This window comes from Atta colombica, unplaced genomic scaffold, assembly GCF_001594045.1.
Source record: "Atta colombica isolate Treedump-2 unplaced genomic scaffold, Acol1.0 scaffold21, whole genome shotgun sequence".
NCBI lineage: Eukaryota > Metazoa > Arthropoda > Insecta > Hymenoptera > Formicidae > Atta > Atta colombica.
Window position 1 is genome coordinate 466,497 of NW_017259305.1, and position 13,602 is coordinate 480,098.

The 13,602-nt window shown below is 35.6% G+C and overlaps 1 protein-coding gene across 2 annotated transcripts in view; it reads left to right on the forward strand.

The window, feature by feature from the left end:
- LOC108687612 (RNA-binding protein Musashi homolog Rbp6) overlaps positions 1-13,602 on the forward strand; it is a 453,571-nt gene that overhangs the window by 204,532 nt on the left and 235,437 nt on the right. The window contains exon 1 of one of the 2 annotated variants that reach the window (XM_018193469.1): positions 7,464-7,502. The exons of the other annotated variant lie outside the window; for it this stretch is intronic. The gene's annotated coding sequence lies outside the window, so the exon portion shown is untranslated. Of the gene's footprint in view, positions 1-7,463; positions 7,503-13,602 lie in introns of those variants that run through there. 2 annotated transcript variants of the gene reach the window in all.

A 13,602-nucleotide genomic window follows, 5' to 3' on the forward strand; every position in this document is an offset into this window, starting at 1 on the left:
ATCGGAATATTATCAGAGCGGATATCGTTCGAAAGTCTCCGCAGATCGGAGAATGTCGCGCGCGTTACCGAGGTGGAAATTGGAGGTCTTGGTGGCAGGTAGCTCGCGCAGTGTTATGGCAATCTAAGTTGGCATGTTTAGTCAGCTCGAATAAAGCACGCCGGTACCGAGTCTGATAGCTGGCTGAGTCAACATTCATGTATTTGCCGTGGCATCGCTACGAAGCTATCCTAGGTTAAAGCCCAGTCGGTGAATCAGGTAAGGAAGAGAAAGAGAGAGAGGGGAGGGAGAGAGGGAGAGAGAGAGAGAGAGAGAGAGAGAGAGAGAGAGAGAGAGAGAGAGAGAGAGATGAGAAACTAGATGAGAGAAAGAGAGTCGAATCGAGAGTGAGAAACGGAGAACATGAGTGGAAGAGCTTGGAAGAGAGAGGGGATGTCTCGTGCCGTGCACAATTTGGTGCAAGATATTGCTCGGGAATGCAACCCTCTTACCCTTCACCACCCAAGCAGTTACCGATGTTTACCCTACATGCTTGACGGCACCACCGTGAGGGATTCATACATCTGTTTTCGATTCGAGGTATCTTAATCGAGCAGGAATTATTGGAACGTTCACTAATCTTGTAAAAGTTTGGAGATTATATTTTTCAAACAGTGAATTTGTATTGCAATTAATTACTGATTAGTGATGGATTTACGGACAATTACGATTTCGTTAAATCGAACATTTCATTGTTTTCAAGAGAATAGGAAAAGAGAAAATGTAGTTTACGTATTACGTTGTAATTCACAGAAACAAATTAAATAAATTATATATACAAATTAAATAAACTATATATATATATATCACATAGTTAGATTCTGAATAATCCCACTGAAAATCACATTAGACAGGTAAAACGCTCGCGACAATGAAAGAGAGGCGGAAGAAACGCTTCGCGTTATACGCCGTCGTAAATTACAGGAACGTGAGAGATCGAGTTGAACCGCGAACTCTCCCGATTTCTAGAATAGCGTGGCACGATCGCGACCACACGGGATCGGCATTGTAAGCGAGGATGTTAAACAGTTGTCAAGTCCATCTCCCGCGTCGGATTGGTAGACGCTCGCACTCTTTCCCACTATAATTCAAGGCTCTCTCTCGCGCTGAGGAAGACATCAGGATGGAAAGAGGGAAATAAGGAAGGGAACGCGGGCAAGCGAGTGCGCCGAGAGGAACAGGCGGACGCCCCGTGAAATTGAATTACAATAAGCAAAGTAAAGTTGGATGATCCGACTATTGTGCCCTGCCGCTCGTTGCTACCTCACTGCCAGTTATACTTCCCCCCTACATCCGTTCTTCTTACTCTCCTCCCCCCTCTCCCCTCTCTCTCCCCAACCAACCATCTCATCCCTCTTTGGTGAGTCTCCGAGGAAGAACTTCTCTGGAGTACGAGACGACGGCCGACGGTATTCTTACGCCTTTGTTCCCCGCAGGTCTGAATTAATTGCTGCGTTTTTGACATCCATTCATTGTCGGGTCCCGGCAGACGACGTCGGGATGAGCGGATAAAGGGAAAAGTTACGCAGCGCGCCATATCTGTCTGTCTCCCGGTTCTTCTTTTCCTCCTTCTCTTCTTCGCCCTCATTTTCCGTTATTCGAATTCTATTTCTCAGAATATTATTTCACGTAATTTTCCGCGGATATCATTGCAATCTCGAACAGTATTTATTTGGTAACGATTACACTGATAGTCAAAATTTTACATTTTTTACGTTAACTGATCTGATGTTTCTTTTGTTTATAGTATTTTTTTATTTCAAATCTATTTGTCAAATTTATATGATGGGTACGATTTTTGAGTAATATTAACATTAAGAGATTCTTCTATACTTATTTTTTTTGCTTAGATATAATTAAATGATTCATAAAATAGTTATTGAATTTAACATGATTTTTCACTCATTATAAAAGACTTCAAACAAAAATTAATTATTATTTGATGAATTGTTAAGAAAAATTTTATATAACAAGCTATTGTTAATAAAATGTATAAATCTTTAAAAAGAAATATATTGGTTACAGATAATTAGAGCTTATTTTCAGAATCAGTATTAAAAAATATTTAAGAATCAGCTAGTATCATCTATTTGACAAAATTATTGTTGACTAGTATGTTATCTGTATATATAATTTTTGATCACGGAGAGAATTGCACAGTTTATATTTGACGTGAAAGTAATAATTCAATATTGTTTCTATTTGCATTTAATTTTGACTTAACTTTTGTACGCTTCTTATCGATGATTAAAGTATATATAGATACAAATATATAATGATTAAAGAAAATAATGTGGTATAATTAAAAAAATTTCGTTAAATTTGCATTTGCGTAAATCAGGTTCGACAATCTTTTATGCTATCTCCATTCCAAAGTTTTCCTGTCTCTAATCATTTAACACTTTAGCATACATTAGGCAGAAACTAGGAAGTCACAAAACTTGACTAGTTTCCCTTTCTCATCTCATGGCGGGCGGTGCGCACCGTTCTCTTGTGTAGATGTAGACACGGACGAAGGAAAGCCATTGAATATGCATAAGTCATATTAAATTGGGGCACCAAGTGTATGGTGCATCGGCGAAGGCGATGGAGGATGGCGGATACCAATTACAAGGATTCGTATAGATTTTGACTTCCTAACGGAGAGATAAGAAAGGAATTAAAGGAGATTTGATAAAGAATGAAGATTGCTGCGACGCATTTTCGAGATTGTATCTTCATCATATGCATCCCGCTGCATGTATTTATTTTTAGATATTACGTATATTGTGATGTGCGCTGATGAGCTGCTCGTTAGCGCAGATTTGCGAAAGATCTTGCGACACACATGTGCAAAACAGAATCACTAAGTAGCGTAAATTAACGTCTTTTCATGTAACATCGTCGCACGTTGGAAGTTGAGAAAGTTTCAAGTTGACTGATACCCGCGAGAATATATTTACTCTACACTCTATTCTCTCTTATAATTTGCGACAAAATTTCTACAAATAATTAAACAATAAAAATAATAAAGTGCTCTAAATAATATAAAGTAAAAATATAAAATGGATTTAAGAGCCAACTGCAAAAGTTATTGCGTGAAATACATTCTCTCGAATATTCACTCATTGAATTGTTATTCAAACCTCATATCCTAAATAAATTAGAAATCTTAACATGTTTCAGATATTTAACGAGCCCTCTTCAGAAAAAGTCAATAAATTGAATTATATATAATAAGATTCATTTTCTAGAGTTCATCTTCTCAAAAGTAAACCACTTTTTGATAAGTTTCTAGAATAATGAGAACTGTTCACATGACGGTTAAAAGACCGCGTGGAGAAATCTGAGTGTCCTAACGACTTTAATAACACATTTTTTTGTCTAAGAAGTAGAAGAATCAATTTTTATTCTGGTAAAAACGTACCGATCGTGGACAATATGTAGTCAGTCAAACATAATACGTCATTAAATTAAAAAACTGAAGAACAGTCAGTGTAATAATAAAAAAATGATAATATAAATTAAAAAGTGTATAATAAAAAACTGTATAATAAGTTATTGCGTCTTTCATCAGAGGATAAAATTAAATATAATAACTTAAATAAAATTTTATATAAACAAATGGTTAATAAAAAATAGCATAACATTCAATTTGCGTCATTTATAAAATATATAAAAATAATTAAAAGTTAAGAAAAATATGTTATCTAGAACGATTCTTACACCGATTAGAATTATTCAAGAGTTTCCAATTGTTTGTCAGTTGAATAATTTGAATGCGTCCGAACAGATGCGTGTTTCGCTAGAGTGACGTTTACATAATCCCGGCATTACTTGTGTCTCCTTTGGGGATTGACGAAGGAGTTTCTGTCCGGAGAGCGAAGTGGAAAGGATTGAAGGAAAGAGGCTTGCGGGCAGAGGAGAGATAAAGATGTATACAGCACAAGCGCGAAATAATAAAGGGACAAAAAGGCCTAGGACAAGGATAATTTTTTTCATTGAAGAATTCTTTATGCTAAGTTCTCGTAAGAGATGATAGAGAGCAAAAGAAGAAGACGATAATAAAGGGAGCGAACATAAAAAGTTAATTTCCATTATCCCTGCTAATTCAGTTACGCTCGGTAACGGTCTCTTTAACGAGAAAAATTTAATGAAGGACCCAGCGTAATACAAAAACCGCATTCTCCGTATTTGGTTAACCGGTTAAGCGATCGCTTTGTCGAACGGAATTAATGCTGTTACCATTAATTACCTCGTACAGAGAGTTCGTTTATCAAGAGGCGTGCTTTCGGATGGTTAATGTGTGAAAAGTCGTTTGACGTTTGACCGTTTATTTTGCGCGGTTTGTTCCACAAATTGTCCCGCATCCTGTACACTTGTTAACAAGCTTATGTCCCCTATGCCCTCCGGTCGGTACCGGGTTCTCGGGATTCGAGAAGCATGTTCTCCAGGTGTATTTCCTGACCGTTTCTGACCGCTTTACGCTCGTTGATCTGGCTAATAACATAATACCACGCCGCGGACGTGTACAGAATGAGTGCCGAATGCTCTTGGAATGTGCATACCGCAATATTGTTGGCCGTCTTTGACGTCTCGTCCAGCTAGAGCGAAGCGTTTCGGGTTAAATTAACCTTCCTATCGTTCTCTCTCTTTTTGCATTTTGAAAAAGATTTTGATGTTTCTCCTCGATCAGAAATTCAATTGTGGTTTATGAGAATTCTTTGATATCTATAATTATTAGGTATACAATAAACGTGTACGTTGTTAAAATATCGTATTACTCATATTTCATATACATTTATATTTACCTTATATATTTACTACATTTCTTATATCGATATTAATGACATTGATAAATTTTTTCATAAATATAATTAAAATTTTTTTCATCTTTTTTAATACATTTTGCTCTTGTTGAAAAATTAAAATTGGTTTTCTATATATATATTTATTTCTCTGTATTTTATATACAGCATTAAAAATGCTGCTGATTTTCTGACATCACCACGTCCATCGTACGTGGCGAGAGAATGAAATATGCGACGAACAAATATTGATTAACGCGCTTGGATAGGTCGTACCACTTTGTATAAATTAGCGAAATGATTCTCGCTTGCAACGATCGTATTAAGCAATGCGGCTTGCTAACGCGGCTTGGACTTGGTTTACACGGCGCGGCCGCTAACTCGAGTTAAACGAGATGAATGTCGGTTCGCTAATAGTTGTTACGTATTGCCACTGGAGACTTACTCAGAGAGAGATTCAGACGAACAACTAAGATGAGCCCAATGCCTGACATCCCTTCCTCTCTCTCCCCCTCATCCCCTCCCCCTCCCTTGCCCCCATTCTATAATCTAGCAGCTTCCTTCCGCCACTATCTTATTCTCCTTCTTTGCCGAGATTAGAAGTCTCGCGCTCAGAACTTCGACTGCTGCATTTCGTGATCAAATTTGCAAGCTGCAGTTGACTTTCCGGCGGTCGTACTCTGTCGCATTCTATTTTGGCCTAAGCGTTTGAGTACAAGGAGAGCAATTGAATACGATTAAGGGTTAAATTTAGGAACCAGTTGTTAATTCACTTCTATCTCTCTTCTAATTACCTATTAATTCGTCCGACTTACAAGAAGCGTTTACCATTGTATTCTAAATCGCTGTACCTTTTCCGTAGTAAAAAGTTTAAATCTTTCACTTATTTAATTGCTCACTTACTTTTGTATTGTGTACAGTATTTTAGGAAACTGCATTTCTGATCTGTGTTATAATACAACGAGTGTTCTATTTACGGTCTTGAATACGTCTTACCAGGAATTCCTTTGGCGCGCCGTTACATCTTTACCTTTCGAGTCGATTAGCCGTGTTATCTGACCATGAGCAATTTCCGTAGGTAATCCTGAGGGAGAAGGTTGTCCGACCGGAAATCAGCTTTTGCGATACCGAGATCTAGATAGCCTGAGAGCCGAGGTGGAGCGATGCAGGATATATTAGCTACGTCAGAATTCTCCGCGAGATCCAGCTCAGGCGATCTTTCCCTTCGCTTCGGTCTGAATGGAAGGTGTCTCTCTCGGGGATCTTGTACCTTTCTCGTGCGATATATCGCAGCGTCCTCGTGTTTGCTGCTATGGCGTCTTAAAGCAGTAACAATCCGCCCAATATCGCGCCATGTACACGCCAGTCTTCCCGCCGCGCCGGTTACAGAATTACGCGTGTGCCTGTATGTTCCTCTATACATGTATACGTACATATTTGCGCATACATGCGTATTACAGGTCGTAGTAATGCATTGCGATCTTTAGGCCACGTCTGCCTAAACGCCGGGATAAGCTGGGATCTTCGTAGTGGGGTATGGGAAGGAGGCGGAGTTCCGGAGCTCATCAAGGTAATGCAGCTGGGATTAGCCCGTAACCGAGTGGGTTCCTGACGAAGGGGCAAGGAGCACTGACACAGCTCCGGGGGAAAGAGCGAACCTCTCACGGTCCGGTATTAGTTGATCGTTTGATCAGAAACCCGTTGAGATTTATAGCCATCTCTGACACGCTTTGTGTCCACTCGCTGGATAGGCACCAGTCAGACTTAATTGACTCATTCAGTTGAAACATTCATTCTACTAGTTTTGTTGCTTATCTCAAAATTTATATATTACGCTTGTATAAACGGATTAAATTAATAAATTTTCCAATTGGATCCACCGTTAATTGGGAATTTTATATTTTAGTTTAGAGGATCAAATAATTCGGATCTTTAGTGGATATACTTTGACTAACTAATGCTGGCAAAATCAGTTTCACAGTACGTCCGCTCGACCATTGCCAAATATATCTCCGTAGTTAATAGCTACACCGACGTCCCGATGTCCCAATGTTGCCTCGTCGTCTCGACAGGCAAGGATAAATAAGTACGTTTAACAGATTGATTGTGTACAGGGCACTTTGGCGAGATCGGCTACGACCCGCTGTACTTTTGCCGTCGTTGTACCGAATATAAATTTAGTGAATTTAAGTCTACCGTGGATTATATACTTTCGATCGTCTTGCATTCGAAATTTATCCCTTTATTTTACGACATTTGCAAAAGTATCGTGTACTTTTAATTATGTGAGAAAGATTTATTGAATGGAGATTTATAAAGTAATTTTAAGAGAAGGGAGAGAGAGAGAGAGAGAGAGAGAGAGAGAGAGAGAGAGAGAGAGAGAAGAAACATTTTGTTTACTATATAAAGTGCATCAAAAGTACTTTCTAAATAAAATTATTTTTTATACGGTTTATTTATAAGATTCATCAATGGATCTCGAAAAAAAAAGGGAGGCTCGAAGGACGAGACAGAATGAAAGAAATCGCTTTCTAAATGCCAACGCAAGACGTGCCCTATTCTTATCTCGCTCGACGACAGTTTGATTAAAATGCTCGTTGGCTTTTTGTTGCAGGTAAGAATCGAAAAGGCGTTTTCGGCGCGGCGGCGCGGTGGCTCGTATCGCGCATTTAATCGGTGAGTCTCCCGTGTGAAAGCAGCAAGGAGAAATTCGAAATTAAAGCGACCGTCTCGCTCCTGTTTATCTCACTCATTGCCGATCGCGAAGTCGCGTTTCGAGGAAGGCGCTCTTAATTACAGTCTGGTCGATTACGTTTCGGTCTGTCGATCGAATATCGATTCGGCGCGTCCGCCCTAAAAATGATCATCCAGAAATGCACGATAAGTTGAAACAGTCATCTCGATATTACGAGAACTAATATTAACCAAAAATGTCGTAAAATTAAACATTTTTATATTCGAATTTAAATTTTGCATAACGAAGAGTTTTCACAATGTTCACGAGAATTGCTGTAATTATGCTTTAAATACGTCAGCAGAAATGTATAAAAAGAAATATATAAAATGAATTTATAACTGTATGAAAATCATTATAATGTAATTAAGATCGAAATTAAACCTCTTCGATAATTAATATATTAATATCGGAATTATAATTATCATTTATATATTATCTATATGTTTTTGTACCATCAGCATAAATTTAATATCACGTGAGAGATTGAACGCGACTTTTAATAACGAATTTTAACGACTGCATGTGACGTTGAAAGTGCTGTTAAATAGAGCTGAGAATACGAACTAATGTTTCGCGAGCTTTTTTGTGACGTGATCTCCTCTTTCTTTGCACCTTTTTGAGCGCTTCTCCTTCGGCGACACTCAGCAATATCTTGAAACAAAAATATAACGTCAGCGAAATCTTTAATCTCGAAAATAGAAGTATTTATTTGTGCACTGACGTAAGTAGTGCAAACGAAATGTCTACATTGAAGACAATTACACAGAAGTATTATGTTGATGATACTATCAATATTTTATTAATATTTGCCACTGTAAGTGAATGTTATTATAATATCTAATAGTTTCATATTACACATTATATGTTTAATGCGAAATTAAATTTATCACAACAGCAAAATTAACGTATACAATTATAGATCGGTATTTATAGTCAGGTCTTAGTTCTTATATTTAAGGCTAAGAGGCTTCTTATACTTTCTACAAGAAGCCATTACTAAATTTTAAGTTTTAAGAAATTAAGTCGTAAGAAATTAATCAATCATAGTCGATCATTCTTCTTATTCAAATTTGATTGTGATTGGTCAATTTTTTATGGCTTAAAACTTAAGTAATGATTTATTGTAGAGAAATCCCTTAAGAAAAATCTCTTAGAACAATCTCAAGATATCATAAGCCATTCACAGTCTTAGCATCTTAAGACATTATTTAACACATTATTTAAAATAAAAACGGATTATGGTTGCGTTCAGTCAGTTCTTATTTCAAGAACATCTTAAGTAGTTATATCTTAAGATCACACATAAAAAAGTCAAATAGTAAGCGAATTGGCCAATTAGTAAAAACTGTAAAGCCATAAATAGTACATAAATAGTAGAAACTTCAATATGTTTATTTTTTGTACTACTTAAGTTTTTCTGTGTGATACGTACCTTAAGATGCTAATAACGGTTTTGCAATGGTTAGTTTATGACATCTTAAGACTGTACTTAAAATGGTTTTAAATATAAGAATTAAGTATGAATATCGATCTATCAGTACCAATTATAATAATTAATTTTTGAAAGCACTAATAACACATAAAAATTTTTACGAGCTACAGTGAGTGCAAAAAGTATTCGTGCAGAGAAGATATTTTTTAAAAAAACTTTATTTTTAAAAAGTAAAAGTATCCAGCGAAAAATGAGAATCGAATCGATATCGATATGATGATTTCAACACCAATTTGATGTCGATTCATCGTTTAATTAACGATCATTTCTTACTGGCTAATTAATAATTTATTCATAAAGAATAAAATAAACTGTATTTTTACTATATACTATATTTTTTAAAATTAAATATACTAAAAAGATATGTATTAATTATAGAAAATAAATCATCTGAAAAATAAATGAAAATTCATATTGTTTGAATACTCAAAAAGTATTCATACAATCGAGAAATTTAGCTTTTAAAATCAGGAATACATGCGAAGCTCGTTTGTTTACGTTAGAACAGAATGTATTCATTGTATAAAATTGCTAATTAATGTTTATTTACTACAAATAAGACTTTTTTTTATAAAAAAATTCCTTATACAAATACTTTTTGCACTCACTGTATTTCTAAAATTGAGTCGAGTATACAGTAGAGTATTAGTGTTCTTTATTGTTTTTCGTCGCCCGGTAATTAAGCTTTTTGGCTGAAATACGCATCGAGGTTTCAACTATGGGTGCGGATATGGTCTAATATCTGAAATGGTAATACGCACACATGGTTACAGAATGTAACGTCTATTCATAGAGAGATAATAGGAATATCTATTTCGAGACATTTAACCCATTCGACTACTATGTCGAGACGGGTCGCGGCGTGTGGCGTTTCTAAGATTACCAGACAGTTTCATTATGCTTTACGAAAAAGTCGCGTGTGGTGTTATGATGGCCTTCTCCCCTTCATGCTCTCGCTAGGTTTTCCAGCCATTCTTGTATTCCCTCAAGCACGTTCCCTTCACCCTGTACTCACGATCTCTTCTCTTTGTGTCGCACGCTACAGAGAGAGCTCGGGACCATAGTCAACGTCAAAACCGGAGATGAGAGCAACAGAGAAGAACAGAGACAAGATTTCCTCTTCGTTTCCAAGTTTTCTAGACGCTCGCGCGGCTGATGAGCATGAAATAGACTCGATATCGTTGTAACGAACCTGGGGGATTCCGTCGTGCACGTTACTTCCCTTTCTGGATCATTGGCGCATCAAATACAAGATGTGTCGTTCAACAATCGTGTTTTCATCTGTGATAGAGTTTCATTCTTGACTTGCGGGAATAGTCGAAAAATGCGCGTGAAATCATATTTCCAGCAGAAAACAATTCATATATTCAACGACATGACGAATTATTGAATGACATTTATTGATCTTACGATATTTTGTTATAAGAAATTGTATGATTAATTTTCTTTTTTATTGATTGGATGTCTTAATTATATACTCTCTTTCTCTCTCTCTCTCTCTCTCTCTCTCTCTCTCTCTCTTTCTCTCTCTCTTTCTCTCTCTTTCTCTCTCTAACGTATTATAATACATATTTAAAACAAATTCTACGTATTTAGGGTTGTCATATCAAAATTTTCAAAATTAGAACTTATAAGCTAAAAATCCCGGAAATCTCGGATATAAAAATGCGTGTAGATTAGTAAAATTGATCGGAACCATAAACGAATAATTATTTTACATCTAATTGTTCATTAGTGATTCTAATTTAATGTAAGAAATTGGCCAATCATATATAATCGATTATTCTCCTCGTATTTAATTGTGATTGGTAAATTTTTTAAGTTTAAGAATTACTACACGTATTGTAAATCAGGATTAATACAGACTAACGCGGGAGAAGAGTCAAAGTAAAAAATTTAAAAGATTCCCTAAAACCCCGGACGCTCATAATTATCCCGGACGCGTTTAGAAATTTCCTCCCTCGGTTGTCCCTGAGCGCTCTAAAAAAGAGGACGGTGACCGAGAAAAAGAGGACGGATAGCAACTCTATAGCTGGTATTCATAGTCATTTCTTATATTCAAGACTACCTTAAGTACAATCTTAAGATGTCACGAACCAATCAGAGGGCCGTATTAGCATCTTAAGACATCACTTTAAGACGATCTTAAATACAAGATCCAACTATGAACCGGCTTATATATATTTTACAATCTATATATTACAGATATCTATATATTGCAGTAGATGGATATAACGTCATTTTTAAGAATAAAATATAAAGAAGACGTTTTTAATGATTAATGTATATTCTGTTAATGTCAAATAATTTATTATATTATCAGATATTTATTATCAGAATGCAAGGTGATATAAAACAAGTTTATGTGCTTAAAGACTAGTCACTTTAATCGTGTGCAGTTTATTTTAAAAATTGGTTAATTGGTTAAATGCAAATATGTGTGCATAAAGTTCATACCGACGCGGCGATGTTTCACAATGTTCCAAGATTACGCTATTTTGTACCTCTGTCGTTTTTACCGAAAGAATCGTAAATCCAAGTCTAATCCTCTTACGATCAACGTCATAAGAGGTGCGAAACGAGCAATATCCACTTCTTAAAGGTTTATACGGATAGAGGGAATCCTGCCTCCTTGCAAAAATATTTGCGCGAATGTAATATTTTTGTAGTATGCAATTCTTATTTAATTCATCAAGTATAACTTGACAAATGATATAAATCACATTACGTCTATCTTAAATGAAATATATTCTAATATCTAGAATACGAATTTTTTTCTTCTATTTTTAAAATTACCTCTCATTACTGATACAAAAATAATACTTCTCTTTTTTAAAACCATCTTTAAAGTATATAAAGATACAGCTGTTAAATTATTTTAATCGCATTACAGATTAATGACGAAAATCTATTTAAATTATAACATATACCTACAACATATACTTTATATAGTTTATAACATATACCTATATTCATTGAATGTAGCAACGTTTAATCTCGCTAGCTTATTTCGATATTTGATTTAATCAAAATAAAAAATTTGAACGGTGTTTTTCACAGATTTTTAATGACATAGAAATGATTCTGAACTAATAATAAATAATCTATGATATTTTCCACATAATAGTACATAATGTCTGATTATTTGTTTATAATACAATAAATCTTTTATTAATAGTTTTAAATTGATTTTATTGGATCTCTCTCTCTCTCTCTCTCTCTCTCTCTCTCTCTCTCTCTCTCTCTCTCTCTCTCTCTCTATCTGTATAAGATTAATTAAAATAAAGATTATCTTTAATAAAAAATAAAAAAAAAAAATTGTTTATGAATATATAATAAAATACGAAAAAGCTTACATAGATAAATATTAATAATTATTCTCGTATTCTCGGAAAATTTTCTTGCATGAACGTGGTCTTAATATCACGCGAATAAATGATCTTGTGGATTAATCGAGCATATAGCGTCGCGTTGGCGAGCATATTACGCGCAAACCAATCTAACGACCGAGAGTCATTAACGACCGAGCTTCACGGAACCCCGAGATACTATGGGCACACACCTGCGTGTACATTTCCGCAGAGTTACCAGCGACACCTCTTCCTTCTCTCTTGTCTTTAAGCAAACGCGAAACTCTATGCCACGTAGATGCATCCGACGCGTTCTACTAATCACATGTTTGCTAACTACAATCATTTGCTACTTCTCTATGAATAGTGTGGTTTCACCCACCACGTACGTAATACAAAGCGAGAACATAAAGTTTAGAGTAATTATTGTAAACAATTTCAGGGAGATAAAGAAACAGATAAACCATCTCTTTGAAAGAATAAATTTATAAAAATATCTTATTATTTTATAAGAAAAAGTGTATCCGTTATATAAATATGTTTTATATTACGTAAATTACAGAAAATTGTTAAATTATACATTCTATTAATGAATGTGTTAAATTATTGAATTGTTATTAGAGTTATAGGTGAATTTGTAGACGAAAGAGAATTGTAGCAAGACTATATATTTACAGTATAAACCATAAAAATTTAGTTTACAAATCTTAATATTTATTACCTTTTATAAATTAGGAAAGAGTTGTTAATTTCATGTTAAATTATTGCTTTATACTGTCGTCAAATATTATTCGTTGAAATTATTAAGCTGAGTTATCATCGATAAGAAGTCTTGTATCTTGGCAATCGGTATGACGATGGTAACTCTCTCTTATTAATGCCATTAATCACTCGGTGAAGAACCGGCCACCGGGAAGAGAAAAATAAGAGCGTTCCGGGAAAAGGGAGAAGGATCCCGTAAATTTATCGCGCTGGTGAATTTTTCTTGGAGTACTTTTTCGAAGACGAGAGTAAGACGGTATGGAGCACCGTATCGTTTCGCCGCAGTTTCTCGCCGATTTTTTCGTAGATTTTACTTGGTTCTTACAGTCGAGCAAGGAGCTGGCATTGCTTTCCGAGACAAACCCAGAGCCTTCTGTCCTCGATAAAAATTCATTTCCTTCCTTTGATTTACTTCAAACACTCTCCCCCCCCCCC